The sequence below is a fragment of the Panthera leo genome, chromosome D4 (assembly GCF_018350215.1).
Source record: "Panthera leo isolate Ple1 chromosome D4, P.leo_Ple1_pat1.1, whole genome shotgun sequence".
Classification (NCBI taxonomy): Eukaryota; Metazoa; Chordata; class Mammalia; order Carnivora; family Felidae; genus Panthera; species Panthera leo.
The window spans coordinates 86,234,599-86,248,720 of NC_056691.1; the positions used below are offsets into that span (position 1 = coordinate 86,234,599).

At 49.6% G+C, this 14,122-nt stretch overlaps 1 long non-coding RNA gene across 1 annotated transcript; it reads right to left on the bottom strand.

The window, feature by feature from the left end:
- Positions 1–5,308: 5,308 nt before the first annotated feature.
- On the bottom strand, positions 5,309–8,354 carry LOC122205135. The gene is made up of 3 exons (XR_006195909.1): positions 7,774–8,354; positions 6,007–6,070; positions 5,309–5,413 (listed from the first exon to the last, which is right to left on the bottom strand). It is a non-coding gene; the product is annotated as an uncharacterized LOC122205135 (long non-coding RNA).
- Between the last annotated feature and the right edge of the window lie 5,768 nt (positions 8,355–14,122).

A 14,122-nucleotide genomic window follows, 5' to 3' on the forward strand; every position in this document is an offset into this window, starting at 1 on the left:
AAGGTTCTGGCCTTGTCCCCTGCCCACCTGGTGACACCTACCGAGCACGAAGCTTCAGCTCAAGCATCTTCTCCCACCCCATGCCCCCACGTCAGACACCACACTCACTCCCTGATCTGTGCCCCCCAAGTTACCAACCATCTGTATGCAGAGAAAATAAGAGCTCGCCGTCTGTTTGCTGTCACAATAAGTGATGCATATTTGGCAACTCATTGGAAGGTGGGGGGAGAGGGAGGGAGGAAAGGAGAGAGGAAACAAGGAAAGAAAGGGAAAGAAAGGGGGAAAGAGGAAACTGAGGCAGGGTGGAGAATGTCACTTGCCCAAATCACCCTCAGGGCAGCTACCCAGCTGGTCTGCTCTCTGTCACCTGACACCCAGCACAGAGCGCCACGCCAAGCCGCCTTCCCAACCTTGCTTGCCAAGGGCGGCCGGTGCTGATTCACCGGTGACTGGGCTCCAATTATTTGCAGAACTGGAATGGCAGCTGAGCCACCACAGCAGCTGACCAAGCGTGTATTGATTGGTGCTGGGCCCCTTGCTAATATCTGAGCCAGTCACACAAGAAGATAAAGGGCGCCAAAGAACTCGCCCACGGGGATCCGTCCTGCTTAAACCTCCCACAGCCAAGTCCACAAGTATCCCCGTTGACCCGCTGACTCTGCCCTTTCCAACCTAAGCCTGACCATCACTCATGGAGAGTAGTCATGGTTCAGAACACAAGATCTGGAGTCAGATGGCCTTGGGTTCCAGCCTAGGGATTGCTGATTCAAAGAGTATTTACATACTTAGTGTTGAAAAAATGTGGCCACACTGCCTTCCAAAAAGGTTGGACCCATTTATACTGCCACCAAGAGTATAAGATAGCACCCGTTCCCACATTTTCTCCATCTTTACTAGTCTGTTTGGCCAAGACAATACAAATAAAAAAGCTATAGTACTGTACATTTCTTTCACTAGAATCTTTTTCAATTTCCTTTTTTTTTTCTTCTGTAAATTGCCTGGCTTCTCCTCGTCTATTTTTTCCAGTTGAAGTAGTCATCTTTTTTTGTTGTTGTTATTTATTTGTAGTAGCTTATTACATATTATGGATATCAACCTCTGTTATATTTCAACATTAAAGTATTACTTCTACTTAAGCAATTGTCTTAGGACTCTGTGCTATCTTTTTGCCTCACAGAAGCCCCTTACAAAGCTCCAGCTAAGAGATAGGAGTCAATGGAGAGAGCTGGGTTGGGAGTCAGGAGCCGAGATTTTGAGTTCCACCCCTATCACTGACTCACTGTGTAACTTTGAACCAGTCCCTGATCTATCTTTGTCTGTTGAATAAGAGCGTTGAATTAAGTGGTCTCCGAGGACCTGTCTACCTTCACAGTCTAGACTGGCAGTATTGATAGAACTTTCTGCAGTGATGGAAATGTTCCATATCTGAACTATCCAATATGGTGACCACTAGCCACATGTGGCTATAGAGCATAAAACGTGGCTAGTGTGGTGCTTGGGTGGCTCGGTCGGTTGGGCTCCCGACTGCGGCTCAGGTCACAATCTCGCCATTCATGAGTTCGAGCCCCACCCTGGGCTCTGCGCTGACAGCTCGGAGCCTGGAGCCTGCTTTGGATTCTGTGTCTCCCTCTCTCTCTGCCCCTCCCCTGCTCCTGCTCTCTCTCTCTCTCTCTTTCTCTCTCTCAAAAAATAAACATTAAAAAATAAAATGTGGCTAGTGGGACTGAGGAACTGAATTTTATTTTATTATTTTTATGTTACTTTATCTTTTTTTAGGAACTGAATTTTAAGCTCCGTTTAATTTAAATTTAAAATTTAAATAGCTACAGGGGGCTAATGACTACCATATTGGACAGCGCAGGTCTAGATGGCCTGGATCCCCCTAACTTCTGAGCGAACTGCAGTAACTTATAACTAAGGCAGGGATAGGGAGTCCCTGTGTGACTTGGGGCAGGTCGCTCCACCTCTCTGAACCTCAGCTTCCCCATCTTGTCCAGTGGGGCCCACAGCAGTCCCTGCCTCCTGGGGTTGTTGGGGAGATTCGATCATCGAGTGTGTAAAGGCCGAGGCCCAACGCCTGACCCGACACTGTGCAGAATCAGGCCGGATTCCGAGGCTAAAACATGACAGTGTGTCTACCCCATTCCCATTGTGTCCAGAGACCTGTGGGTGGCTTTCCCCAGAGCCACCCACCTTCCCGTGTGGCTTTGAGGGCAGCCTTACTTTCTTAAACCCTGGCTTTGGCTCCAGCATGCCTTAAGCCCAGGACTCCAAATCACTAACCCAACAAAGTCCAAAGTCCAAACTGTGGGCTCTGAGTGCTGGCCCTGCCCTTCCTTCTAGTACTATCTTAGCACAAGCCGCCGATCAGCCCAGCAGCCTCCCCAGCCTTGCCGTCTGTCTGCGCCCGAGGTCTCCAGCCTGCCAAGGTCTGCCAAGCACTTCATTCCTCCATTTTCATTCACAGGTGTTTATCACACCATCTGCCCTGGGACTGGGGCTGCGGTGGGGGACACGCAGGTGTGGCCCTAGCGATGAGAGCTGTGGTACACCTGGGGGTCAAGGGGAGTTCGGGAAGGGGTGAGAACGCCGAGTGGGCCTGACCTGGTGTGTGCGGCCAGGGAAGGCTTTCCTGAGAAAGCAGCACGAAGGCAAACCCTGACAAATGGGTGGAAGTCAGCCAGGAGACAGGAGTTGGTAGAAAGTCTCAACTGTGAAAATGCAGGAGCCTCGAATCTGTGAGAGGTGAGGGCAAGGCTAGAAAAGTAGGCAGGCCCCTTCCCACAAGGGAGGGTCTTGCAGGCTGTGATAATGATGTGCTTTATCCTAAAGGTACTGGGGAGTCATGGAAGGTGTTAGAGAGAGGATGGTGTGATTATCCCAGGCCAGTTCCCTGCATGACCTTTGCCTCCCTGTAAGATTCAGGAATGTATTCCCGGTAACTTTCCTTTCTCTGCCTGTCACCTGGGTCTCAAGATATTCCATGAGCACACAGTTCCCAGGGCCTTCCTTCTGCCTAAAGTGACCTGGCTTCAAATGCCAGCCCCGCCACTCCCTGGCCCTATTGCTTCAAGCGAGTTATTGCCCTCTTTCACCTTCAGTGTCCTCAACCCATAAAAATGGAGATAATGACACCTTTGCACAGTTACATAAAGTAGGAGGGAAAAGTGTATGGCACAGAGCCCCTTAGGAAATGGAGTCCAGTTGAATTCCTTCTGGACAAAGTCAAACTAAAGCCTTGGAGGGGGCCTGAGGGGGCATCCGAAAGAGCAGACAAAGTCCTACTTCTGGGAAGTGTCCCTGTGACCCTGCTGGGCCTGAGCAGGTGGAGGGGTTGGCTGAGGCCTTGTTTGGGCAGCCTGTGTGCAAGGCGAGCCCAAATGAGACCCCCACCCCACCCCACTGCCGACCTAGACTTCTGGACCTTCTCAGACCCCCACCCAGTGGGCCAGGAGTTGGCAGGTGAACACAGAGCTTACATAACTGGTCAGGAGTCCGACACCTCTGGCCCAGTGATCAGGGCCATGTTTACCCAGAAGAGGTGTTTCTAGGTTACCACCCTGTCCTCTTAGGCACACGCACAGCCCCTTAGCCCTTGCTGAGCTCTGCTTATTTTCTGAATTCTTAGTCACAGTCCCTGATGTACTGTCAGCAACAGCTCTTACTTTTAAATGTGAAAATCATCAGTGGTGCCATTTAATGGCGAGGCATTGGGGGAGCAGTGGGGGACAAGGGCTACAGCAGGGACCGGCAAGCACACCAGGGTATGAGCCCGAGACTCCTCCCCCTTCGCTCAATGACCTGGAGCCAGTCCCTTGGAGGCTCTTAGCCTCAGTTTTAACAGCTGTAAAATGGTTTCAGTGGTCATACTTCCCTCACGAAATTCTTTGGAGGATTCAACGAGGATTCAACCTGCCCAAGGCAGGTTTGGCCATTCTCCTACAAGGGGGCTTTCAAAAGGGCCTCGATGGGGGTGTCTGGCTGACTCAGTTGGTAGAGCATGCGACTTTTCATCTCAGGGTCATGAGTTCAAGCCCCATGGAGGGCATAAACCTTTCTTTAAAAATAGATCGGGGCGCTTGGGTGGCTCAGTTGGTTAAATATCCGACTTCGGCTCAGGTCACGATCTCACAGGTCATGGGTTTGAGCCCCGCAGCGGGCTCTGTGCTGACAGCTCAGAGCCTGGAGCCCGCTTCAGATTCTGTGTCTCCCTCTCTCTCTCTGCCCCTCCCCTGCTTGCTCTCTGCCTCTCAAAAATAAATGTTAAAAAAAAAAATAAAAAGATAGATAGATAGAGTGGGTGCCTGGGTGGCTCAGTTGGTTAAGTGTCTGACTCTTGGTTTCAGCTCAGGTCATGATCTCCAGTTTTCGTGAATTCGAGCCCTGCATCGGTCTCCATGCTGACAGCACTGAGCCTGCTTGGGATTCTCTCTCTCCCTTTCTCTCTGACCCTCCCCCACTTACGCTGTCTCTGTCTGTCTCAAAATAAATGAATAAACTTAAAAAAAATAGAAATAGATATATAGATAGAAAGGCCTTGATGCTGGTACTTCTCCCTCTAAACAACAGCTTCCTTTTTTTTTTTTTTTTAATTTTTTTTTTTCAACGTTTTTTATTTATTTTTTGGGGACAGAGAGAGAGACAGAGCATGAACGGGGGAGGGGCAGAGAGAGAGGGAGACACAGAATCGGAAACAGGCTCCAGGCTCCGAGCCATCAGCCCAGAGCCTGACGCGGGGCTCGAACTCACAGACCGCGAGATCGTGACCTGGCCGAAGTCGGACGCTCAACCGACTGCGCCACCCAGGTGCCCCAGCTTCCTTTTTTTTAACGCTTTGTTTTTTTATTTTTGAGAGAGAGAATGCAAGTGGGGGGGGCAGACAGAGAGAGAGAGACAGAGAATCTAAAGCAGGCTCTGTGCCGAGAGCAGACAGTTAGATGCGGGGCTTGAACTCAAGAACCCTGAGATCATGACCTGAGCCAAAGTCAGTTGCTTAACCAACTGAGCCACACAGGTGCCCCTCTAAACAACAGCTTCTGTGTGTTTATTGACCTCACTCTGGGGGCCCCTGCCCTGGGCTAAGCACTGTGTTCCTAAGATCTCCTCAAATGCCAACAGCCTGCAGCAGGCGGTCCCATCATTGCTATAGACAGAATGTGTCCCTCCCCAATTCATATATTGATATCCTAACCTCCAAGGTGATGATATTAGGGAGTAGGGTCTTTCGGAGGTGGTTAGGTCATGAGGGCATAGCCTTCATGAATGGGAACGGTGCCCTAATGAAGGGGACCCCAGGAGTTCCCTCCCACCTTGCACCACGTGAGGACGAACGGCCGTCTGCGAACCGGAGAGCAGGCTCTTGCCAAACAGCAAATCTATCGGCGCCTTGACCTTGGACTTGCAGCCTCCAGAACTGTAAGAAATAAATTTCCGTTTATAAACCATCCCGTCTGTGGTAATAGCAGCCCAAGCAGACTAACATAATCATATTCCCATTTCACAGAAGAGTTTATGTCTATCCTCTCCCCACCCCCGCCGGTCCCAGGGTAGCACATGGGGGAGGGGGACAGTGAGTAAGTGCTCAATATCAGAAGGAGGGAACAAATGAACAAGAGGAAAGACTGACAGCACCCTTCCATGGGGTCAGGTGTCAAGGGTTCTTTGGTCCTGGAGGGCAGGTAGCGCAATCCTACATGCTTCTGGCCGCCACCCTGGGCTCAGTGGAGACATCCCCAGACTTTGAGTTGCCCATGTCCTGACCTCCTCTTCCATCACCAAGCTGACATTTCACTGAACGCTTACTGTGTGCGCCAGGCATTGATCTGAGGTTTTCTTCATGTGAACTCTTTTAATCCTCCCAAGATCCCATAAGGTATGTCCCATTTCACAGGTGGGAAAGCTGAGGCACAGAGTGATGACATCACACCCAGGGTCACCCGGGTGGTAAATGATGGAACTGACTTCAAATCCAGGCAGTCTGGGTCCCATGCCTGAGCTCCTACTCACCAAGCTACGGAGACCTTCTTTCCTTTTCATCACTGCTTTTCTGACTTCAAACATAGCACGTGTCCTGCGATGGGAAGAAACTAGAAATCAACGTCAGAAGAAAAACTGGAAAATTCACAAGAATGTGGAAATGGACAAGCACGCTCTTAAGCAACCAGTGAGTCAAGGAAGAAATCGCAGGGGAAATTAGCAAATATCTTGAGAACAAGAACACAACATACACAAAATCTCTGGGATGCAGCACACACAGGGCTAAGAGGGAAGTTTATGGCAATAAATGCTTACGTGAAGAAAGAAAGATCTGAAAGCAAAAGTAACACATGCTCATCATTTAAAAACTCAAGCATTGCACAATTTATGCCATAGAAAGCAAAAGTTTAACAAACGAAAGTCCCCAGTATGCCCGTCCCCAGAGATAACCTGTGTTTAACAGTGTAGTATAGACGCTTCAGATCATTTTTTTCAAAGTTTGTAGTAATACTTTCTTTAAAAAACAAAACCAGGGGCACCTGGGTGGCTCAGTTGGTTAAAAGCGTCTGACTTTTTGGCTCAAGTCGTGATGTCACGGTTTGTGAGTTCAAGCCCCGCATCGGGCTCTGTGCTGACAGCCTGGAGCCTGCTATGGATTCTGTGTGTCCCTCTCTCTCTGCCCCTCCCCTGCTCATACGCTCTCTCTCTCTCAAAAATAAATAAACATTAAAAAATAAAATAAAATAAAAAACAAAAACGGAATAGCACAATACACACTGTTTTGTCACTTGTATGGTTTTTTGTTTTGTTTCGCTTTGTTTTACCTAACAGTGACTCTTAGAGGCTGCTCCTTGCTGGAACATTCTCTTGAGGGGCTGCAGTTGTCTGGCATGAGGACATCCGCACTAGACTTAGCCAATTCCATTGGGGTATGTCTGGGGGTGTTTGCAGTTTTTAACTATTCGAAGCCACTTTGCAGTGAGCACCCTTGTAAATGCCCCCTGTGTGCTGGTGGGAGGGTCTTGGGGAACAATTTCCAGAACTAGAACTTCTGGGTCAAAGGTCGAGGATATTTTTAATGTTCCCTCCTGGAAGGCAAAACCAGCTTCGCCCAGAGAGTAGGAAAGAGTCGTTTCCCCCACCCACACAGTCCTTGCCATCTGTCATCTCTGCCTTGCTGGCCAGCAGAAGCCCCAATTGTGGTCTTGCCTTGCTAAGCCTAACCCCGTTGTGATGACAGCCCCGTCGCTGCCATTAGGGTCCAGAAATTGACCATTCTTGTCAAGAATATCCATCAGATGGCCGAGATTAGAGCACTTCTCAAAAGCCCCGGAGTTTGCTTTTTAACGCACTTAGGAAGGCCAGCAGTGTCCAAAATAGGCCCTTGGAGAAAGGCCAGGGCTGCTGTGCACAAACTGCCAGAGCCCCACTTTCGAGGTGAGTGGTGCCTGGGCTGGCCTCTGATAAGCATCTCCACACATGGGCAGCTGGGCTGGCTGAATTCCCTCCAGAATCCAGCTAGTGGTTTTTTTTCCCTGAATCATCATGACTCCCATAACCCGAGCACTGAAGAGATCAGCGTCCTTCCGGGCCACTCGGTAGCAAACATTTACCCTGAAAATATTCGTGGGTTTGTCCCTCCTGCCACCTCACAGAGATGCAGACGTTCAGCTGTGACTGCCAGCGGGGAGGTGGGGCAGAGTCACAGAGAGAGTGGCCAGTCACCTGGAGGCCAGGGCAGGGTCCCTATCCTGCCCTGTAACCTTTGCCTGAGACACCCTTCCACAAAGTGCTTACCTAATGTGGGCACACTGCACATGCCGTTCCTTGTCACCTGGACCCCTTCCTGCTACACAATCTGCCCTCGCCGCTTTGCCTGGCCCGCTCCTTGTCACTCCGTAGACCTCAACATTGGTGTCACTTCTGCAGGGAAGCCCTCTCTGACCCCTCCAGGCAAGGACAGTCCGTTTCTAGATACTCTTAGAGTTCCAAGTTTCATAGCACTTCAAACAACAGTGACCACTCACTCATTATGTGGGTCATTGCTATTTATGTCTCTCCCCGAGGCAGCGAGGCCCACGGAGCAGGGTTTGTGGCTTGTTCTGTATCCCAGTGCCTGGAACAGTGTCAGGTACATGCCAGTGCGTAGGGAGCAGTGATTACTGGCATGACGTCAGAGCCAAGCTGCCCAGGTTGGAATCTTGCCTCTGTGAACTAGGGCAAGTGACTGAACCTCTTTGTGCCTTACCTTTCCAATCTGTAAAATGGGGATAATAGTATCTACCTCTTGGAGTGGTTAGGAGGGTTACATGAGTGGATATAAGTGAGGTGCTTGGAATGGGTGCCTGGTCTGTAGAACGTGCTAGATCAGTGCTAATGTTAGCATTAAACACTAGCGGTTAGACAGGGTTCTCCAGGGTTCTCTTTGTAGCAAGCACTACCCGGCAACCTCCTGCATGAAAATGGCTTAGCATGGCACAAGCATGCCTTTTATTGTGCCTTTCGTTGTGGTAGTTGTGTCAGTGTTGCAGCCATATGACTGTAGCTCTGGTGACAGTGATAAAAAGCCCCCTCGGAATCACCGTGAGCCTGCTTCCTCTGCTCGCTCTGTGTGTCTCTCTCCGTCCCTGCTACTCCTGACAAAGCCTGACCTTCCTCCACATAACCTACTTTAGATTCCTCAAAGGACTGTTGCCACGACCTTGTTGGGGCAGAGCTTTGCTGCCCTGGGGCCGGGGTCTGAGCAGCTGTCACCAGGGACGGCGCTACGGTAGAGACCTGCGTGGGGGAACCATTCCACGGGAGGGGGCTTGAACCAGGCTGGTTTTCTAGTGCTTGGGCCCCTGAGGACAGCTGCACCGTAGGGAGGCACCGTACTGTCCGGGGACTGCACCACGAAGTCAGGCTTTCTCTGTTTGTTGAACATCGCACACAGCCTTCAGGCAGCGGCCCACACCTGCCTGCCCCTCCTCCGACAAGCCCTTGAGGCCCCCACCCCATTGGCTAATCGGGTGCCACGTGACCCGAGACGGGCCAATCAGATTCCAGCTTGGCAAATTGGTTCGGAACCAGACTTCGTTGGCAGGAGAACTACCTGCCCAGGCACAGCCACGTGCCCAGAGAAGCAGGGAATGAAACAGGTGGCCCTTGGCACCAAGAACTCAGGAGTGTCCTGCTGGTTTTTCAGGTCTCCGTTCCGGTCCCTGGCCAGCGGAGCTGCGCCGCTTCCCCTCTCTCCATACACTAAATTCCTTATCCCCTTGCAGCCAAGCCAGGGTGGGCGCTCGTTCCCCCACCCACCCCAGCTTGCATGTCTCCGCAACGCTGGCCCTGGCCCTGCGGAGGAAACCCTTCGGCCCCTTCCGCGGGTGATTTACTGGTCTAGCCCAGGCTGACCCCCAGGCCTTCCGGGAAGCATCTGCAGGGCCGCTCTCGTCACTGCCCTGGGGGCCGCCGGCCGGCCGTGCTTGGGGACCAGCTCACAGGAAGCGCTGGAGTCTGGGTCAACTCATGCCTCCGCTCCGGCTGGAGAGGACCGGGCAGGGGGAGGAGCGAGGCTCTGCTTAGGGCACTTGTTTGGCTTTCCTTTTGGAAAATGGAAATTGTTTTATTTATATAAATATGAAAATTTTTTTTCTAATGTTTATTTTTGAGAGAGAGAGAGGGAGAGACAGAGTGTGCGTGGGGGAGGGGCAGAGAGAGAGACACAGAATCCGAAGCAGGCTCCAGGCTCTGAGCCGACAGCTCAGAGCCCTATACTGGGCTCGAACTCAGGGACTGCAAGATCGTGATCTGAGCTGAAGTCAGTGGCTTAACCCACTGAGCCACCCAGGTGCCCCTATTTATTATAAATATAAATTAAAATGTGTGGTTTTACGCAAACGCAGAAGAGTTTAAAGAAAAAAGGCCACTTCACTTCCGATCCATCACCCAGAAAATGTACACACACAGAGGCTTTTTCCCCCCTGAAAAGGATATCAGATATGAGTTTCAATGTACGTGTACACCCATGAGCCCATCACCACATTCACAATGTCGAGTTTATCTATCATCCCCAAAAGTTTCTTTAAACTTTTTGCAATCCCTCCTGTCACCCCCTCCCCCAAATGCACACACTCTAGCCACCACTGATCCTTTTTTGTCCTATAGATTGGTTTGTATTTCCTAGAATTTCATATAAATGGAGTCATTCACTATGTTTTGTTTTGGTTTTGGTTTTTTGGGTCTGGCTCCTTTTATTTAACATAATTACTTTGGGATTCGTCCATGTTGTGTTGATTGAGAGTTCCTTTTTTTTTTTTTTTTAATTGGTAAATAGTATTACATTGTGCAGATATACCGGTTTATTTATCCATTCACCAGGTGATGGGCCTTCGGGTTGTTTCCAGGTTGGGGCTGATAGACGTAAAGCTGCCGTAAACATTTATATACCAGTTTTTGTGTGGACCTGAGCTCTTATTTCTCTTGGCGTGAGATCATGACCTGAGCCGAAGTCAGATGCTTAACTGACTGAGCCACCCAGGTGCCCCTCAACACAAATTTTTTTACCTTACAGTTCTGGAGGTTAGAAGTCTGAATCAGGTCTCACTCGGCTAGAGTCAAGGTGTCCACAGCGCCATGTTCCTTCTGGAGGCCCTAGGAGAGAATCCATTTCCTTATTTTTTCCAGCTTCTAGAAGCTTCCTGCACTCCTTGCTTCATGGCCCCTTCCTCCATCTTCAAAGCCAACGACACAGTCCTTCCCACGCTGCCATGTCTGTTCCACCTTTAGTCTCTTTCCCATTGAGGAACCCTTGTGATTACATTGAGCCCCCTGGATAATCCTGGATAATCTCCCTATTTTAAGGTCAGTTGATTAGCAATCTTAATTCCATCAGCTACCTTAATCCCCTTTGCCATGTAACCTAACATATTCACAATAATCCCCCGATGTGGCTGTGGACACCTTTATTCTGACAACCACGCTTCTCTTCCCTCCCTCACCAGGTCCTGCCCCTCCTCCCAGCCAGCCGCCATTCAGGTAGGAACCCAGGAGGAAGTATGTGCTGCCTACAGTTCTGGAGAGGAAACAAAAGCTCCTCATAACACACCTTTGTGGAATGTTTTTGCATTTGTAAAGGGCTTTCACATGCTTGGGGGTTACTATCGTTTATTCTACTCCACATCTGAGAAAACTGTGGTTAAGAAAGTTCAAGTGACTGTCCCGAGATCACAGGTCAGGAGTGAATATTGCTGGGCTCACATCCAGGCTTGACTCCACCTCTTCCCCTCCTTCCCAGATCCTCCCAGAACAGCCGCCCCTCCCCGGGAACCATCATAATGATTTGCCAAGGGCACGCCAAGGGAGTCCTGTGGCCAATTTGCCCTTATTTCTGGCTTCTGGCCAGAAGTCATGGGGTCATACTTGAAAGACTTCCTCAAACCCTGCAAGTCATTGCTCTGGAGGCTTCTGCTGGAATTAGAAGCAGGGACTGTTTCCTCCATGCTGCCAGTGGGGCTGTAATGGGTGCAGGTTTCCAGGGGAGCTATTTGTCAATGTGTTTCAAAAGCCCTAAAAGGGTGCATTCCTTTTACCCGTCAATACCACGTGATGGAAATAGACAAGTAGGCAGAATGCGCATACGTGGTTGTATACCGTGGTATTAGGGGGAACAGCCAAATATCAAAGCCAACCAAGATGTTCACCAATAGGGTCTTGATGAAATAAAAGGATGGATCCAATGTTGTAGTACTACCCAGTCATTAAGAATAATGTAAACTGGGGCACCTGGGTGGCTCAGTCAGTTGGGCATCTGACTTCAGCTCAGGTCATGATCTCCCAATTCATGAGTTCGAGCCCTGCATTGGGCTCTCTGCTGTCACCTCGGAGCCCACTTCCAGATCCTGTCTCCCTCTCTCTCTGCTCCTCCCCTGCACTTTCTCTCTCTCTCAAATAAAATAAACAAACATTAAAAGAAAAGAATAATGTAAATCTCCATTTAGTGATATACAAGGACAGCCTCAAATAAGCACAAGAAATATGTTCCGCTCCATAGTCACCAGGGATGCACAAAATAAAGCTATCATGAGATGCCACTACATACCTATTAGAAGAGCTGAAATTAAAGAGATTGACCATGCCAAATATTGGCAAAGATGTAGAGTCAATGGAAATCCCTATACACTGCTTGTAGGACCATAAAGTGGTATAATGATTTTAAACAACAGTTTGGTAGTTTCTTAAAATGTTAAACATACTGGGGCGCCTGGGTGGCTCAGTCAGTTAAACATCCGACTGCAGCTCAGGTCATGATCTCATGGTTCGTGGGTTTGAGCCCCACGTCGGGCTGACAGCTCAGAGCCTAGAGCCTGCTTTGGATTCAGTGTCTCCCTCTCTCTCTCTGCCCCTCCCCTGCTCTCTCTCTCTCTCTAAAATAAACATTAAAAAAAAATTGTGTTGTTTTAAGCTACTAAGTGTGTGGTAAGTTGTTACAGCAGCCAGAGGAAATGAATCCAGGAGGACAGGTGGGCTCCATGGGGAGCAGAATGACTAGAGAAGGGATCGGAGTGCCCCCACTCCCCGAATTCGTGGGGGGAATGGCACCAGCAAATGGGTAGTGGCAGGCTTCCTTGTGGCCTCTGGGGAATATCGAACAATACTTTTTGCGTTGGTGTGGGTTAATGGCAGGAGACAGAGAGAGGTAACCCTGAACAGGGGCCCTTGAAGGCCAGGCTGTGGGTATTCTGGAGGCAGTGTGGAGCCATTGAGGGTTTCAAGCAGGGCGAGCAGGTGGTGAGAGCTTGCTTTTAGCAGTAGGGATGGGGTGAAAGAGAACTAGGCTTGAAGTCAGAGAGCTGGGTTCAAATTCCAGCATTACCGCCCTAGGTGACCTTGGGGCAGTTACTAATGATCTCTAGATGTGGATACCATTTCCTAAAAACACTGGGGCTAATTCTGGAGTCTTTCCCAGTCAAGGAACACAGCGGGTCCAGACTAGTCAGGGCCTCTTGGGATCAAAGGGAATTCTCTGGCCAGAGGGTAGAGAAAGTTTAAAATCATCATCATCATCATCATCACATAATAATAATAAAGCAATGTGCATTGAGCATTAACCACAGGTTAAGAGCTTTGCATAATGAATCCCATTTAATAGTCTTACCACCCTGTCAATGACTCCCCAGTCCTCTTAGGTTAAAAGTCACCACTGTGACCCACAAGGCCCTGCATGTGTGGTCCTGCTGACCCCCGGGGCCTCATCAGGAATCTCTTTCCTTCGCTGTGCCCTCAGTTTCTTTCTGTCCCCGAAAGGAATGGGACAGGCCCCTTGTACCTCAGGGTCTTTGTACAAGCCACTCCGCCCACCAGGAATCCAGCTACCCTGGTCTCTACGCATTTGGCCCCTGCATCCTCCCATCTCTAGATGGTGGTCTAATTGCCTCACCTGTGTACACAGGTCCCTGTGTACTTGCACTTGATTTCAGAAGACACAGCCCCATATACAAGTACATAAAAATACATACCTGTGTAGCTATCTGTGCCTCCCCCTGCATCATGGGGGCCACGAGGCCAGAATGATAAATGTTTGCAGAAGGCATGAACAAACAAACGACTAAATAAGTGTTGGTTTAAAGAATGAATGCATGAATGAGTAAAGGAATAATCACTTCCTGAAAGAATAAATAAATAAATTACCATTTGCTGAAGGAGTAAACAACGGAGCCCAAAAGGTCGGCATGGTTATCACCCGCAGCCAGAGAAGATCAGGAGTTGGGGTGCCTGGGTGGCCCAGCTGGTTAAGTGTCCGACCTCTGCTCAGGTCATGATCTCCTGCTTCGTGGGTTCGAGCCCCGTGTCGGGCTCTGTGCTGACAGCCCAGAGTCTGGAGCCTGCTTCGGATTCTGTGTCTCCCTTTCTCTCTGCCCCTTCCCCGCCCACTCTCTGTCTCTCTCTCTCTCAAAAAATAAACATAAAAAAAAAAAAAAGAGCAGGACAAAACAGAAGAGACTCATAAATATGGAGAACAAACTGAGGGTTACTGGAGGGGTCGTGGGAGGCGGGATGGGCTAAATGGGTCAGGGGCACTAAGGAATCTACTCCTGAAATCATTGTTGCACTATATGCCTACTGATTTGGATGTAAATTTAAAAAATAATTAAAAATAAAATTA